At 37.2% G+C, this 19,343-nt stretch overlaps 1 protein-coding gene across 2 annotated transcripts in view; it reads right to left on the bottom strand.

The window, feature by feature from the left end:
* opcml (opioid binding protein/cell adhesion molecule-like) overlaps positions 1–19,343 on the bottom strand; it is a 382,017-nt gene that overhangs the window by 98,975 nt on the left and 263,699 nt on the right. The window lies entirely within an intron of this gene.

Genomic DNA, 19,343 nt, shown 5'->3' with positions numbered 1-19,343 from the left:
TCTGTCAGCCCCCCTTCGGATGACAAAAAATTATTTTTATATATATATATATATATAAAAGTGGTGGGACGCGATTAATTTTTAAAAATCTAATTAATTAGAGGCTCTGCAATTAATTAATCGCAATAATTGCTGTTTTGTCAAATAGCAATATTTGACACAAGTGAAGTTTTTCAATTCAAATAAAACTGTGGTTGACAGTTAAACCAATGAATAGACATGTGTTTATAATTTAAAATTTATTTTAAAAAAGTAAAATGGGACATATAGAAAAAAGTGATTTTGATGACTTAAAGCCTGAATTTAGTCGTTTTTTCCACTGTATGGCACATAAAATCAGCATAAGTAGTTCAAGGAGCTTCAGAAAGTTGAAAATCCAGAGATTCCTTCTGTTTTCATCTTTTCTGGGTCTGATAAATGGTGTCATTTTGATGGTTCTTTTGATAGGAATATCAGTTTTTATTGATGTAATTTTTTTATAAACAAAAAGTTTAGAATTAAGTTATTAAAAGAGGCATTTTTGTTGTTTAGGTTATTCCTCCTCCAAGGAGGCAGATCCTCGACGGAGTAAAAACTTAAACCACAAAAATGTTTCATTTCTATTTATCTGCATTTTTCATCCGTCTGCTACATTTTAACGCGTTATTTTCGCTGTAATTAATTAATCAAAATTAACGCGTTAACGTCTCAGCCCTAATATATGTATATATATATATTCAACTATAGGTTCAGGAAACTGAACTCTATTATGAGCAATGTTTCTCACCCACTGCACGGTCTGGAGGTGTTTCGGCAGAGCACCTTCAGCCACAGACTCATCAGTACAGATCTGAGCACAGCAGGAAAACCTTCCTACCGACTGCAGTCAAGCTTTTCAATTCACATTAATTCACATTTAGATTTTAACTTATGCTGTGCATGTTTTAACTTTTATATTTTTTTCTAACTTATATACAGTGTATATGGTCATACTGATGACTATTATTGTTGGTGTTCTGTCAGGTTTTTGGGTTGTCTCCATGCTAAAATGATACTGTAACAAAGTAATTTTCTGTAAAGGATCATCAAAGCTTTATTCTATTTTTTTTCTCCATTCTATTCTTTTCTATGCTATTCTATTCTACATAACCATGTCAAACTTATATGAAGTGTTCGTCTTGTGACTTCTGATAAGAACTCAAGAAACTAGGACATTAAAAGGGTATAAACCTGTACAACCACTTTTTGTACTATGCATAATACACTGCAGTGTGTCTTTTTGCACTCCAGCTGTACATGGATAAGGCCAAAGTTACCATCTGAATGCATGAGGGATCTAAACATGGTGTCACAATATTTGAAGCTGCACACCCCAAGGGATATGTGGAAACTGCTTGCCCAATTCCCTCCTTTTTACTCTATGAGTGTGTATGTGTGTGTGTGTGTGTGTTGTTTGTAGAGTATCTCAACACAAATGATCTCCTTAAATCTTACTGATACAGATGACTGTGTTTAGAGTGAACCTGACTAATAAATACATCAAAATGAACAGATTCTGGCTTGGTGAGTATAATGGTATGACTGTGGAGATATCAGCCAAGAATAGTGATAGAAAAGTGATACTAGCCAGGTGGCCCATTAATTAATTGGGCTGAGTAAATGTAATTTTGAGGTAATCGACATTGGTAGCTAGTAGATCATTTTCTAAGCCTCTCCTCAAATGTTGCAACTAAATTTATTGCAAAAATCATTATTACTAAAGAAAAAAAAGTAAATATGTGAAACACTGAGCAGAAGAGAGGTGTAGAAACACAGAGCCATTGCTGTCTGGTAAGCTAGTAGACCTGAGGTAGCCTGTTTACCATACATTGAATCTAAAATTAACAGGGAACTATGCAAAACAGGTGCTAAAGTAGAGCAAACATCTGCTACTGAAATTAACCGCTGCACTGAGACATTTAGTGATATTAAATGAGCTGAGATATATGGGCTAAGAAAAAGAAAAATCTGTAAATAGCAGGACAACATAGTGCACTGGAACCAGCAACATGACACAATATGCTTACAGCTATTCCTGAAGTTCGTAAGGTTTTTATTACATGTAGATGTTTCTTTAGTTCAAACATTTATTGATTCAAGTGCACTGGAGACAGACTGCAGATCTACTTAACAAACAGAGACAATAGAGATATTAACAGTGTTAAATGAATTAGGCCCAGTTCGCTCTATAATTGGTATCAGCCCCTGAAAAACTCACATCAGTCGACCACTAATCCAGTACAGATACATTTTTGGTTAACCTCACACACAAGGATACAGTCCTTGAGAAACTGGCATAATGATTTTTATGAAAACCTTTTGTATAATAAGTGCTAATTAAGACAGTTTTTGAAAAAAAAAAATCTTTTTGTGTCTCTGTCTTTTTGCTTAGCCCAATGTTCAGAACAAGTCCATTTAGAGAGGAATAGACTAAGGGGTTGTAAAATATATTTTCTTGTGAACCACTATGTAAGATCAATAAGACACACATGATCGCATAATTTGCAGTTATCAGGCGGGCCCCTGAATGTATAAACTGAAAATAAATTTAAAAAGTGGCATGCCCGGGCACAACAAATGTAATAAAATCCCAAAGATTGCCATATTATGTCTCATTCGTTAAACTCATACGAAACAGAAATGGGGGGGAAAAAAAAGCTTTCTAGATTTGTATTGTCATTTCAAGTTAAAGGCAGAGAGACCATGGAATCACTCTGCTCACTCCCAAAATTAATAGTCCATTGTGACTATTTTGAGTTTTAGATCTAGGAACTAGGTCCATGTAATGGTGGACATACCTAAAGGTGTCTATCTGGACTATTTTCTGTGTAACGTGTGTAAAATATGATTTACGTTTTAGATTTCACCAAAGTGTCCTCCTTTTGCTTTGCTAAGTTTGCACACTCTAATTTCTCCAAACCAGCTTCACAAGGTCGTCATGTGAAGCTTTTCATTACAATTTATTGGTTCCTGAGACTGTATGTGAAGAAATTTCTGGAGTGGCAGACCTTCACAGTTTAAACTGGAAAAGCACTCAGAGAGCGCAGTACTCCATGAAGGCTGTTTATTCCCCCATATGGCATTGTGAAACACAGCATTTTTCTTTAGAAATGCAGCGTTTATTAGTCATTAATGATCAGGAATCACAGCAACATAGAATGTGGCCATTTAATATAGATGTACCCACAAACAAAATGACCTTACACTGAGCACAGGTATGTATTATGCATGTGTACGTTATGTACGGATACCGAATTGCGTGACCTAAATATGTAGCGGGCGGCGGGAATTAATCAGATCTGGAAACACCCCCACAATTTAATCAGTTTTTCCTTGTATCGTTTCAAGTCCCGATAAGTCTGCATGTCTGACAATTTGTAGTAGGATCGCAATCATGTGATTGTCAGCAGGCAGCTGACGTAGTGTTCATTCGTTGCCATAGTTGCAGTGACGCATCACCGCTATCTCACAGTGATATAGAAATCTTTAACAAATCCATGGAACCAGACTATAAGCCCCATCACTGCCAAAATCTAATCAATTGGTCCTTGTGTCATTTCTGACCTTCCCTGAAAATTCCATGTAAATCTGTTAATCCATTTTTGAGTAATGTTGCTAACAGACAGACAAACAGACAGACAGACAAACCAACGCAGTTCATCACATAACTGTGCCGCATTCCTGGGTGGAGTAATTATGATGAACCGTCAGTTCTCTTTCCAGCAACAAAAAACAACAAAACTGATGATCGTTGTGCAAAATACGAACTGTGTTACATTTTTGTTTACTACACAATTCCATCTGTGTTATTTCTTAGTTTTGGTGCCAGCTTTTTCTACACTGAAAGTTGAGTAAAGAACAATATTGAACATTGCTCAGTTTTGTTCATTTAAAGATCCCAAGAGAGAATTAACTTTTGCTCCATTTTAACGGTTTTTGTGGGATCCAGCTTACATCCATTTAAATAGTCATAACCAACTCTTTGCGGGGGCATTTACCACCTCAACATGCTAACAGTTCATGCAATGTTTTTTTTTTTTGTTTGTTTAGTTTTTTTGTTTTTGTTTTTTGTTTTTTTTTTGACACAGAGCACACAGCAGAAGTCTACTGTTACTCAATAGAGAACACAGCAGAGACTTTCATTTTTTTCATGTCATTGGTGACAGATGCAATTTCATGGAGTTGGTCTATTGAGAGTCAAGTAATGACTGTGAGCTGGGACTGCTTTTATCTGAGGTATCCGTTTTTATTAATTTAATTTGAATTTAGGCCTTTCAAGCTGTGAATCAGCAAATGTCCCAATATAAAATCACAGTGGGTGTTGTCAAAGTGTTAGATGTTTTTCCATTATTAACTGACAAAGGACCAGGCAGGGTTTGCCCCATTGTTCAGCGTGTGGAAAGTCAAGACTAAATTCACAAATTAAATCATGTCTCGTTGCTATTTTAGACAAAGCATGAGTCTATGGGGAGGCTAGTCAGACAAGGATCATGGGGGGATAAAGCGACATGGCATGTATTATATGGCCCTGGCCATTCACATAGGGGATATTGTAGTTCTAGTAGAGGAATAGAGTATACACACATACAGTATGTTTAGTATGTAGATGTCCTAATCCTTTTCCATTTGACAACCAGTAACATGAATTTATAGTCACAGGTTTACCTTCTGTTGTCACCGTACATTGTCCAGTTTGTGTACCTTAAAGTACATTTGGATAAAGCTTAGAATTAATTAAACCTCCAGTTACTCTTAGGTTTCAGCAATATCTCATTCATGGAGGCAATGTAGCAAATACTAAAGCAGGATGTGTATTTAGCTACAAATTGACACATGCTTCAATTTACTGCTGATTCTAAATCAGAATGTGAATCACTTGTGTATTGCTGCCTTAGTATATATTTCTCTTCGTAACTTGGAGATGGTTATGTATTTGTCTTATTTTTTTCACAGTGAGAAAACAGTAATATTAGTTTGATGATATTTATATTAATGAAATACTGTATTTATTTATTTTATTTTAGTCTATCTCTGCTGCATGTGATGATTCGAACTGATCACATGTAAAACAATCAAAAATCTATTGTGGCTTCTTTTATAGCACAAATGTCTGACCAACAACTTTCGTCATTTACTGAACACTACATAAACTAGAAAAGCACTCAGAGAGTGCAGTGCTCCACCATGGCTGCAGAAATGCAGCATTTTTGTTTTACAAAGTCAGCATTTGTTCATCAGGTATTGATGATCAGGAATAACAGCAACATAGAATGTGGCTATTTAATATAGATGTACCCACACAAAAAAATTACCTTGCGCTGAGCACAGGCTTGTATTATGCATGAGTACATTATATATGGATACCGAATCATGTGACCTAAATATGTAGTGGGTGGCAGGAATTGATGGGACTCGGAAACATCCCCACAATTTAATGCAGTTGTTCCTTGCATCATTTCCAACAGATAAGTCCCGACAAGTCTGCAGTGGTCGATTTGTATTAGGATCACAATCATGTGATTGTCAGCATCCAGTAGTAGTGTAGTGTCATAGTTGTTGTTATAGTTACAGTGACACCGTGCCGCTATCTCACAATGATACAGAAGTCTTTAACAAATCCGTGGATCCAGACTATAAACTGCATAACTGCCAAAATGTAATCAATTGGTCTCTGTGTCATTTCTGACCTTCCCTGAAAATTTCATGTAAATCCATTAGTCCATTTTTGAGTAATGTTGCTAACAGACAGGCAGACAGTCAAACCAACCACGATCGCTACATAACTCTGGCTCGTTCCTTGGCGGAGAAGCAAATACATGTCACACAGTGCGGTCCAAAAGTCTTCTAAGTTGCTTTTCTTTTTTAATACAAAATCTTTTATTAAAAAAAATTATATTAGCTTACAGAAAGCATATCATGCTAACTGACACGCCGTTAAAACAGGTGGTTCTAGCCATGACACCACCAGTAAAATGTGCATTTTTGAGGACATCCTGAGCTGGATAATGGATGAGGAAGTGAAGCCCTTGGGCTGACTAGGATGAGATTGGTCACAGTTCCACTTTGCCATGTTTCACCCCATCTAAATAGTGTATCTTTATCAGCTGTGTCACTGATACTCTGCTGGCAAATTTTGACACAGACATATTGTTTAGTAACTATTGCTGGGAGTCAGTTTACTTGAACAACCCCCTGATCAATCTATCAAATCCGCCTGAGTGTTATCTGAATGCAGATGGATACAATTGATGGATATGTGACCTTTTGAAAAGCAGTTAATATAGTTTTGCTGAGGTACACAAGGCAACCAACTGTTAAATAGTTCACATTTTTAAAGTTTTGCATTGATGAACACAAAAGATGCTGGATTTGTCTCGGCACATGCAAAGCTACGTCCGGTGAGCACACATTTTTGTACACTGTTACTATTTCTTAACCCCGTAATGGTATTTCATGTGAAAGTAGCAGTTGACTCTGCTAAGCCTGATGACACACATTTCTCTACCGCTAAAGCATCAAAAGATTCCGAGCCCAACAAAGTATTTGAGCCTTCCGTTCACCTCGCTGTAAGCTGCTGGAACCCAGACCTCTCAGACCTCTTTTTTGCTGTGGAGGCCTCATGCCAGACATTAACATTAAACTGCACATGAGTACAGCACATTTATGGTGCTCTGGTATGAGTGCAATGTCCATTATCGCTATTGCACATGTATCCTGCACCGCTGCCTTTTTTTCCCCTACACCTTTTCTTTGCCCTTAAGCTAGAAACTTGACTGCAATTTCTATTTTTTCCACAATAGTCCCACAATTATATTTGCACAGTGGTTTATGGTGCGTAATAAATAGACGCGTTTCATTTCTTTTGTTCCTTTTCTGAACTAATCAAGTGAATACCAGTTGAACTCCATGGAAACCAGCTCATACATGTCGTGTGTCATACACTGCACCTTGATAACAACACAGTGTATACAGTTTTGTTGCATGGAATATAAAAGCAGGCTCAGAAATGTAAATGTTAAAGACTAAAGGTTTTCTTGACAAATCGTTGCTGTTTCAGAAAATGAGAGAAGAGGCAGGGGATGAATGTGTTGGTTCACATTCTAAAGATTAATGAACATGTTGTGTGTGTACACATAAAGCACTTAAATCAAGTAAACTGTCAAGGCGTCTTATTTCCCCTTACTGTATGTTATTACATCCAGCAACTATTTGGAAGATGAAGTGTGACCCAAATTCGATTGGTAATTTTATTTCTTCAGAAGTAAATAATGAAGGGCCTCTGGTGATCTCGCTGTAATATTTTGTGCAACCAAATAATGGATATGCTTTGACAAATAAAGAGACAGTGATACAGTTAGACGCACACTATTGTTTTATACATAACTTAAACGATATAGGCATTTCAAAATAGTGTGTGTAACGTATTCATTTCCAATCTTAATTTATTTTCATTTCAACTGTAAATGCATACTGTAGATAGATCCAAGAATGAACTCCAGCGACTCCAGCAGCAGTTTATTTCTTATAAAAGAAAATACATGCCAAGTATTTTTTCACATACATTTTAGTAGACATTTAAGAAAATTTTACTGGAGTATTTTTTTCATATCACTTCATCTATTCACACTGCATTTTTTCCCCCACTATATTTAATCAGCACCTATACATCCTAATTACTTCACTAAATGAAGCTTCATAATTCTAGCAGGCACAGAGTCAATTACAGTCACATGTTCCTGTCTGTCCAATCATCCATATCTACATTCTATCTGAGTAAATGAGCATGTTTTATAACCAGCATTCATTCAGTCCATTTTCTGTAATACTTTCTACACTGCAGTTCATCTCTCTGCATCTTCACAGCCTCCTAATGCATGAGCGTTTCTTTAAGTGTCCCAGAGGATTAAGGATTGTGGAATCAAAGCTTTTGAAGAGCTTGTAAAGAATTATGGTCGATTATAGGTTAAAGCAACCAACAATATGGACTAATACACACTACAAGTCAAAAATTTGGACACACCTTCTCATTCAGTGGTTTTTATTGAATTATTTTCTACATTGTAGATTAATGCTGAAGACATCAAAACTATTAAAGAATACATATGGAATTATGTTGTAAACAAAAAAAGTGGTAATATTCATAATAGTCTGTGTTAATCTACAATGTAGAAAACAATACAAAAATAAAAAAATAAAAAAATAAAAAGCATTGTATGAGAAAGTCTGTCCAAACATTTGACTGGTAGTGCATACTAGTTCTTTAATTGATTAGTTATTGGAAACTATTTCAGTAAGATACAGCTGTATGCAAATATACCAAATATGACAATACCAGCTGCTTCAAAGTAAAATGTGAAAATATGCTATCTTTCTGTTGTTTTTTTTTTTTGTTGTTGTTGTTGTTGTTTTGATTTTTGTTTTTTTTTCCCTGATTGTGATCATCCTATTGAACAAGTTGTGTGGACATGACACTCTGGGCAATGTGTTTGACCAATCAGGAAACAATCATTAGTTACAACCTTAAATAAAATAACAGTAATAGTCGAAGCACTGAGTATCGAGACCTTTTAATTTTGAAGAACATTTTCTCCATTATAACTCCATCCATTCATTATCTATACACTGCTTAATCGTCATTAGGGTTGTGGGGGGGGCTGGAGTCTATCCCAGCTGACTTAGGGTGAAGGCAGGGGACACCCTGGACCAGTCTATCACAGGGCTACATATAGAAACAAACAATCACACACAAATTCACACATACGGACAATTTAGAGTTATCAATTACCTTCAGCATATTTTTGGACTGTGGGAGGAAGCCGGAGTACCCGGAGAAAACCCACACATGCACACGGAGAACATGCAAACTCCATGCAGAAAGATCCCAGGAAGGGATTTTAATTAAATATATTTATTTAGGATTCATTTAAGATTTATTTTGTGGTACAAATGGTGCAAATACTTCCTCACCACTAAAATATGCTCGAATTCATTCATGAATGACTCAAGTTGAATTTGGAGAACTGCAGTCTCTTTGTACAAGCAAATTATTCAACAGGTTATTTATATGATTACATGTCACTAAACTAGTCTTAGCTTGACTTAACACACATGCAGAATGTGAATGACTATATGTATTAAAAGTTTTTTTAAAAATCCTCTACACATCTGAAAGGAGATTCACAGTCTAATAAATTGAGCTGAATGAACACCATTTGTTTCTCTTGACACAACTTACCTTTTTTTTCTGTAGTGTATTTGTGTGGAGATAAATTGCAGATATACTCTGCGGAGGAGGTATCCTTCTGCATTCTCATGGACACGGATGCCAGTTTTACAAAGCCCTTAGTTTGCTGAATGTCTGAGTGTACACCGTTATAATCTAATGCCTCTTGGCCTTTTGAACTATAATAGTTATAAGAACAATTCAGCCAACAAAGGGAATAACTAAAAGAGTCCATCCAATAGTTGTGGAGATGCATTATTCACATTATCGCAAAGGCTGCCAGTGTGAAATGAGGGCAGTTAACACCCTTTTTAAAAAAGAGAATAAACTAAAACAGCTTCATCTGTGAGAGATTTGCTCAGACAGCGACCTTCATCAACATCAACATCAGCTTAACTGCCACTTATGTTTTGTGTAAGAGCTGAGTGAAAACATGAGTGGCCAAAACCTGCCCTGCATTAGCACACAGTAGGCTGCAGTGTACAAAAAATTCTTCTCATGTGTGGATTGCGTGAGTCATGTTGAGCTCATTCCTGGAAGATTATTACATCTGCAAAGCACCCAACATTCCCCTATGTTTGAGATGAGGCTGGTACAATGGGTACTTCTTATCGACTTTTGGATCTGAATTTGCAGGACAGACTCTGACTTTCGTCAGCGCAGACTACCGTACAAGTGAGGAGAAACCACACTAATGGAAATCAATATTTGGTAAGTCAATTTGAACCTCAGATGAAAACATCAGGTGTTGGTTTGCGAATCTGTTTTCTCCACAACCACTATATTGTGTATATAGTTCATTTTCAGTTCGTACATGTACAGTTTGTACAGTGTACAAATCTGAAGTCCTGTACTCGATTTATGCCCCTGTTGGCAGCTCAAACTGAGCCTTGATGGAAGTGAAAGTTGTGCAGCTAAGGCGCAGTAGTAACTTTGTATAAAGACCATCATCCACCAGAAACTTCATTGATACTGTTGAATGTCAGAATCCCAGCCATTGTAGTCAATGCACTTTGTCCTGATGAACATAAATTGTCTCTTTATAGTGTAGGAGCCTGGCTATATCTTCTGCCTGCTTGTTATTTTATCTTTTCAATGTCTTACTTGAAGAACATTAAAAAAAGAAAAAAAAATCCTTACTAAATGTAGGATCTGCCATTTAAAATTTTGTTTGCATTCTACTTGATCCATTGCTCATCCATAATGTGCATAAACTTGGCAGTAAATGGAAACACTGTTGCTGTTGGAGTTATTTGTGATGACAGCATGCTCGATCGCTGACGCAGATTTAAATGAATGGGTGTGTAGTTGCTGAGATCAGCTAATGATCAGCCACTCTAAATGCTGCTAACGACTTCACAATCATGTCCGAACCAATTCTCAGGTGAGTACCGTTTCTCTGGCTCTGACATCAAACAAATCCTATACGATCAGCAGCTGTTTCATAATGACAGCAAGTATTTTGGCAGCATTTTTCCAACACAAATAGTATCCTGTCCAATCATAGAAGAGCGCATGAGCCACCACAAAATGTTTATCATACAAATCAATGTGCATAGTCTAGCAGAAGAAGCTGAATGCAGAAAGTACCGAAACAGCAATCACTTAAAATTTAAATATTTATTCACTGTCCTCTCATGAGAAGTTCTTATGAATTGTATATGTGTCGGCTGTGATGGACCTGTATGTCATCTTTAACACCCAAACATTAGGGGTCCCTTTTAGTTTATGCTGGATTTCATGCTTTGACAATGTAAAATCCATATATAACCCTGTTTTTACCTAGTGTTTACTCCTCTTGACATACACAGGACATAAGGCCAATACACTGACTCAGAAAATGTATATTTGTTGGACAGATAAATATTATATATATATATATATATATATATATATATATATATATATATATATATATATATATATATATATATATATATATATATATATATATTGTATTTTTAATTTGTATATTGTGAAGAAGACCTGAGTAAATGTGTTAGGTGACTTAATTTGATTGATTCTTAAATTCCTGGAGCTCCTAAGTGCTGTCTCTGATGAATATGTAAGAACTTAAGGTAACATATACAAAGAAATGAAACAGCTATTTGTCTGATCTTGTTAAGATATCAAGCATCTAATTAATTAATTTGAATACATTTTAGTCAACAGAAAGGAACTAGCAATTTGTTTTGGTGATGCAGAAAGATGTGTTAATCCATCTTTCTTAGTGAATGGCCTCTTCATCTCTCCTGAGTGATTATGATTGACTACAGCTGGTGACTCCTCTAAGCCAATTTAAATAGTACCTGTTTTATACACTCATTAGACTCAACAACAAAAAAAATAATGCAGTGAGAAAGTCTGAGAAGCTCAGCAAAGATCTGAAAAAGCAAATTATTGTCTTGGAAAAGTTAGAAAAGTCACTTGAAGCTATTTCAAAGTAGCTACTGATCCCAAAACCATCTGTGCAAACAACTGTTTGTAAGTATCAAGTGCATGAAACAGTTGCGTCACTGCCACAATCAGGAAGATAACAAAAGCTATCCCCCTCTACTGACAGACAACCGGTCAGGACAGCCAGCAGTCAACCAAGAATCATTGAGAAGTAGGCCTGCAATGAATTAGCAGTTCATAATTAGCATTATTAAATATTAACGCTGTGCCTACTTGCAACGAACAGAAAAAAAAATGTTGAGACTTGAGTGCTGTGGATGAATACACATGCTCACGTTACGATGAAAAAATCGAATGTGAGAGACTTGAGAGAGACTCAGCTGGAAGGTAATGTTTTGCCCAACAGAGAGTTAACAATCTGGGGTCACATGAGCTGCCAATGATTGCAACAGCACTTACTTAATACTTTTAATAATATCTCTAAAACAGATGTATGCAGCAACTTACTTTCAAAGCAGTTTTACAAAAACACCTTTCAGCTGTTACAATGAGTCATCCATTGTTGGCATAATCCATCCTGGGGCTTGGTAATACATCAAAAAAATCACTGTTTCTTTTAGATACTTTCCAAAAACTAATAAAAGCAACAATTCAAGTGTTTTCTCTACTTCATTCATCAAATTCAGACTATTCAAACAGCTCTTCACTGCTTTGGTGAATGAGATTGCTGATAGAGCATGTTGACTCTGTCCTGTCCAATCACAAGCTGTATTATTATGTGGTAACGTGCACAAAGAACGGTCCCAGTGCAAAAGGTGTACTGCTGATTTACAAATATCTTTGGAGTTATATGGACACATTGAGTTGCAGAGCTAGAATTAGACTCTTGAACAGGCAAAATACTGTTGCACATATTTGCAATGATGTTGCAACAAATGCATGTGACAAGCCATTTTATAACCATGTCAACAGCATTTTAGGTGATTTTGACAAGTTCAACAATGAACAAAGTTCTGTCTGCACAAACTCCTTGCTGACGAGTTCTTCCAATTCCATAGCATTTTGTCATTAACGTATCTCCCACAGGAGGATTACTTCTTCTAACAGTGTTTAAAATTCTTTGCCGGACAAATACCCAATGGGGAGTCTTGCATGAGTCAAGTCAAGCACAACAATGTGGATCAGTCATAATGCGAGATATGGAACTAATATTTGGACTAGTTGGACCTGGTACAGGTACTTCAAACTGCTATTTTGACTGGCAAGCTCTGAAGAGTGAGGATACCATTTTACATAATGTGTGAGGGGACTAAATAATCCCATGTTGAGATGTTGTTATTTAATGGTAAATGGTCTGCAACTAGATGACAACGACAACTGAAAGAGGCTGCGTTGAAAGCCTGGAAAAGCATCTCAAAAGAAGAATGCAAAAGTTTGGTGATGTCAATGGGTCACAGGCTTGATGCAGTTATCGCAACTAAACATTAAGTCTTATTCACTTTAATCTATTTTAAGTCTATCTGTTCCAATACTTTTGCCCACCTAAAAATTTGGTGTTCTGTTATAAATAATGCTACAAAGTTGTGCATCAGATCCAGATGTAAATATCTGGAAATAAAAGGTGACATCTTGTGATGTCAAACCCAAATGTTTCAGTCTACAGCAAAAATAAAGGAATTGATCTCAAAGTTGCAAAACTTTTGAAGGGGAGTGTAGCATTGTTTTACAAGCAGCGTTAAGGCTTACGGAACATGTTTTACCATTCCTATGGGATTAAATTCTTGACAAGTAGAGAGAAGACTGATTGCCACTAATGACAAGCTGAAAATAATGACTATATGTATTAAAAGAGTTCCATATGCAGCACCCAAGCCATCCAAAACTCAAGAACAACCTGCAGATAAATCTCAATAAACATTAGAATACAAATATTAAACAAATACACTATAATGCAAATATTACTAATAACCATAGAATATTACTTGTCTGAATAATGTCATTCTTGTAGACACAAATGCCAGTCCCCCTGTAATAACCCAGTCTATGTGCTGGCGCAAATTGCTCAGGAACTAGTTTTACCTGCCCCTGCTGATTGATATTGACTGAAGTGGCAAGATTAAGATTGGCATGAGTTACTGCATTTTCCTATGGTGGAGGAGAAGTGGTCATTTGCAAAGACAGTGAAACCTTGGTATTATATAGGTGTTGCACCTAAGGGATCTCTATGTAATGTGTCAATAATTTCTTCCATCGATTCGTCAATTGTCTGATGACAAGTCTGATAAATTACATCACTCAATCTCTCTGTCATTATCATTCATAAAAATCTCATCAGTTCCTTTGAGTCACAATAAACTGGCGGGTTTCATTTTAAGGGTGTCGGCAGCAGCTTTGCTTAACGAGGAAAGGATTAAAAAGTGAATTGATGTTCTGCTGTATTATGACTGAAAGACAAAATTTGCCATATTGATAACTTTTTACAGCAAATCACATTTGTAACCACCAAGTTAATGATCCAGCTTCTAACAGCTACCAGACTTGCTTAATTCAAATTACCCAAATACCGTAGAAGATAATGATTTCTCTATGTGCTAAAAGGCACAAAATGAAATCCAATATGACAGTGTAGTGAATTACATAAGTGTTACATGTTTTGTTGTTGTTTGTTTTGTTTTGTTTTTAGGTAAATGACTTCCTGGGTATAAATTTTAAGCTAATGTTTTCTTAACAAGCAGATCTTAGAAGCAGATCAGAGCAGTTCAGATTTGGTTCTTATATGTAGAGCTTGCTATGAGCAAAAAGGCTGGGTGCAGTGCAATACTGATCAGAGGAGTGAGGCAACTCTCCTTCGAGCAACCAACAAATCTGATATATGTGTATGTCTTTTTAAACAAGCTATGCCAGCCATAGTGTGTGTGTGTGTGTGTGTGTGTGTGTGTGTGTGTGTGTGTGTGTGTGTGTGTGTGTGTGTGTGTGTGTGTGTGTGTGTGTGTGCTGAAAATGTCTCATCAAGAACTGACAGAAACCAGACCAGTGCCTCTAAGAGGATAAATAACATGTTCTGAGCTGCAAAGTGCAATGATCAGCTTCATACATCTGCCGCTCACACATCTAGCCTTTCACATTCTGCAGGTTTTTTTTTTTTTTGTTTGTTTGTTTGAATTTTGTATAAAAGTAACCAATAATATAAAAACTGTCACTGCAGTCAGTGGCATTACACAAAATCTGGGCCTCGTACATATGTATACACGGTGGGCCTCTTTAATACATCCAATGTCATATGTGTAAGTATAACTGAATCAACACATTCAATATTTTTACAACGTCTGCACAATCTGCCATACTGTAATTACTGTGTGACTCCTAATTATCCACATTTTTAATGTCTTTTTTCAGGTCTTTGGCGTAAGAAAAAGTTGAAAATCCATCTTAGTTTTCTACATGATTGAATATTATTTATTTATTGCTTATCAATATTATACTTCATGTTAAAAACAAGTGCAGTCTGTGTAAAAAATAGAGGTACCATAATAGATCTTTTTTTAGAGCTAAACGCTTCATTCTTAGGGCGGCTGTGGCTCAGGAGTGGATCGTCCCATGATCGAAGGGTCGGTGGTTCAGTTCCTGCTCTGTCCTAGTCATGTGCTGTTGTGTCCTTGGGCAACACAATTTACCCAACTTGCCTCCAGTGCGGCTACTCACACTGGTGTATGAATGTGTATGAATGTTGGTGGTGGTTGGAGGCCATAGGCACAGATTGGCAGCCACGCTTCCATCAGTCTGCCCCAGGGCAGCTGTGGCTACAAATGTAGTTTACCACCAATCAGAGTGAGAATGTGTGAGTGAATGAATAATGGATCCATTGTACCTGCTTTGAGTATGCCTTAATAAAAAAGCGCTATATAAATCTAACCCATTATTATTATTATTATCCGTATACAACGAATAGCATTGGCACAAACATCAAAGTTGCAAAATCTACTGAATCCCAGCAATAATTTTTGAAGTGATTACCTGCTCATCACACACGAGTCATGTTCAATATCGAAACTTTTCTGATGTTGACGAAGGTTTACCCTACAGCAAAGTAATCATGTTTAAAAAAACAAACCAAAAAAACCCAACAGTGCATTACATCTTATAGTTGTTTGATATATAGTGATAAGAAGTACTGTTTAAATTATTTAATCAACCAACAGCAAGAGTTTGCTGAACTAAACTAAAATTTCTCATTCAAATTTGAGATACAATGAAAGATGAAAGGCGTTGTTAGCGGTAGTAATCTTGCCTTGTATTCCTTGACAACCTATTTTTCACCATGACAACAGAACTAGTTAAAATTAAATAGTTTAAGCTAATAGCTATGGCTTTTTATTTTTTCAATTTTTGTCAATGAATGGAAACAAAAAGGCTCAAGACTGACAAATGAACTAATCACTGATTAAATGCAAGTCATATTCATGGAGCTGCAATATCTGTGAGACTACACACTGCAGTTCTTGATTAATAAATGTCTCATCTTACTATTCAGTAGGCGTATCAGACTCCTTGTACTGCTATCAGTAAGAAGCCTCTTACATTCAGTAATGTTATGTGTTTGTTTGTAAGGCTATCTGACAATAACAATTCCTAAAATAAATTCAACTCATCAACAAATTGCAACAAGAATCAGACAAGAAGTAGCAACTAAACAGCTGGCACTACCTACATGTTATGTTAGATGGTGAATGCTAAAATCAGCCCGAATCTCGAAACTTAAATCTACTGCCTTACACTCCTAGATCTGAAAGATGGAGAGAGCAAGGCAGGTGGGGGTGAGATCTTCTAGGTCTGAAAATTAGAACACAAGGGCTTTTGGAGTGCAGGCAAGAAATCTAAATTCTGCCTGTGTCTCCAAAATGAGCTTTTACCCTAATTCACACACTTTGGCCAAAACGATTATCAAAGCAGGATGCACACTTAGTATATGGAAAAAGAGCAAGAGAGAGACATTCAAATTTGATGCTGAATGAAAGTCTTCTCAAGGAAGTTAATCCTGAAATGAACAAGAGAGTTGTTACCCTGTTCTATATGGAGTACAGTGGTGAACAACAGTGATAATTTTGATAGGGAAAGCAAGCAGACTGCGTTCAAGGTCGTCTTCCCTGGTCAGGGATGGAGGTAGCGCTCCTATCACTGGCACTGTCAAGTCAAAGTCATAAAAGGAGCTGTCAATAAATAGCTTGGGTTGACACGCGGTCACAAGAGTTGAGACATTTGTTAGGGTCGGTGCCAAAAGGTAGGCTGAACAGTTGTTCGGTTTAAGCACAGGTGTTCCATAGACTGTAAGGTTGAGCTCCACCAAGTCTGGCAAGTCTTGGAAAAAAATGTATGTGGCCCAGGTATCTTCTGTCCTTTGAGGATCATGACACAGGACAGGGAAGGTTAAATCAAACTTGCTTGCCATCAGACATGTCCGAGGGATGGTTTGCTCCGACAGCATGTGTTCTATATCAGTGGTTGGAGGACAGTCTCCAATACTGGCTTGGGACTACAAAATCTGGTTAACTGTTTTGAGCTGGACCCCTAGCCTGATAAGGATCTCCAGTCAGAAGTGAGTGACCACACTCATAAAGTGCTCAAATCCCTTCTTTCCTATTTGTACAGAGATATCAAATATCCCAATGGCTTTGAGGATGCTCTGTGGTGACTCTCCTGACAGGATACAGTGAGTTTTATGTGCATGTTATGAAGGTGAACTATTCTGACATAGCTCATGTACACGGTCTGTCTGATGGCAGATTTCTTCGACCAGAGCTCTACCAATGCATCTGGGACCAAGGTACCATCGGCATACAGACACTGACATATGTGAGGACTGTACAGCAATGAGCTGCTGTTTTGCCAAGAGAAAAGAAGCAATGCATGACTGCTTATGGGATGATGTCCCCTAGACTGTCTTTGAATTAACTCTGAGTGAGGAGAGTGAAGTAATTCAAGCATTTCTGGAAGAGATGTTTCTAAGCCCTACATTGAGACTACTAGGTCGTCAAAAGCTTGGTGGCTGTTCCCTGTACTGACTTGGGCTCAAATGGGGCCGTTGTGGCATTTGATCAGTTGGGCCAGTCTGTCCAACAAGTGACGGCCAATGAGGAGTCGTTCAAATTTTGGAAGTTCATTTTATTTGGTTTTGTGAGAGTTAAAAACATGTCCATGTGGAAGCCAGCAAATGGGAAATCCCGCAGCATCAGGAAGAAGATCTGAATTCCACCCAAATCTCCAAAATAAACTTCTGCACTGCCTTGCACACCAGATCTCAGAGAAAGGGCAAGTGGCAGGTGGTGGTGAGACCTTGTAGCTGTTGAAATGAGGCTCTAGGAGTGCAGGTGAGAAATCTGAATTTCGCCTGTTTTTAAAACAAGCTTTTATCCCATTTCACAGACTGATTATCAACGTGGGAGGCGCGCTTGGTATATGGAAAAAGAGCAGAAGAGAGACATGCAAATTCTATACCAAGTGAAACTCCTCTCAGGGAGTGGAGGATGCTCCAAGCTGTTTTAAAACAGAGTACCATGATACTAAAACAGTAATACTAAAACAATGCAGTATCTAATAACACACAGTTGACTCTGCCCAGATGTCAGCCTTACTTACGATCACACTTGCAAGTGATTAGTTGTGTGTGTGTGTGTGTGTGTGTGTGTGTGTGTGTGTGTGTGTGTGTGTGTGTGTGTGTGTGTGTGTGTGGGTGTGTGTGTCCAACCATTCTGTGGCATTGCCTAGAGGCGATCCAGCTGTATGACAGAAAAACACAATCCTGTTGTCCTAACTCATCAGCTCAGTCTGCTCCTCTGTGGGTCCATGTGGCAGCAATGAAGATTCTCAGAGGGTCACCAATGTTAACAAATAAAAGGGAATTGATCACCTTCAATTTCTTCACTATTGCATGGCTTGCAGTAAAAATTATTAGACTGTTAATAGCTATGTTATTCAGCTATTAAAACAGGATTTTAGTGAAATGAATGAGTTACTGCTCTTCAGTGGAGAGAACAGTTTGCTGCAATAATGCTAATGCTACGTGAGCAGGACAAGCATTCAGAGAAAGCAGTTCAGAGTCTGGAAATTATAATTGGATTTATCAACGTTTGTCTGTTTCACTGCAGAGCAAAGAGAAGACACTGAACCTTTTCCATCAACCTCTACATACAGCACATGCGAGTTAGTTATGGAGTTCCACACGGTTTTGTGTTAGGACTAGTATTATTTACTTTGCAGATGCTCCCCTTACACATTATTGTTAGGAAAGACAGCATACATTTCCATCATTTTTGCAGATATCACCCAGCTATGTTTATATATAAAGCCAAATTAAACCATTCAGTCAGTCAAACTCGAGGCATGTCTGAAGGGCATAAAGGTCTGCATGACTTGTAATTTTCTTCATTTAAATTCATACAAAACTGAGGCTATTGTATTTTACCCAAAACACCTCAATATCGTTCTATCCAGAATCATTCTATCTAACCAGTTATTCTAGATGGTATTTCCTTAGCCTCCAATTCTACTGTAAAGATCCTTTGAACTCTTTTTGATCAACATATGTCCTTCAACACACATATAAAGCAAGTCTGTAGAACAGTCTTCTTTCACTACATAATATTGTAAAAATCAGTAACATCTTCTCTCAGAGTGACTTCTAGGTTGGACTATTGTAAACCTACAGCTG

The sequence above is a fragment of the Amphiprion ocellaris genome, chromosome 14 (assembly GCF_022539595.1).
Source record: "Amphiprion ocellaris isolate individual 3 ecotype Okinawa chromosome 14, ASM2253959v1, whole genome shotgun sequence".
Classification (NCBI taxonomy): Eukaryota; Metazoa; Chordata; class Actinopteri; family Pomacentridae; genus Amphiprion; species Amphiprion ocellaris.
This window is presented reverse-complemented; position numbering and strand designations above follow the sequence as displayed.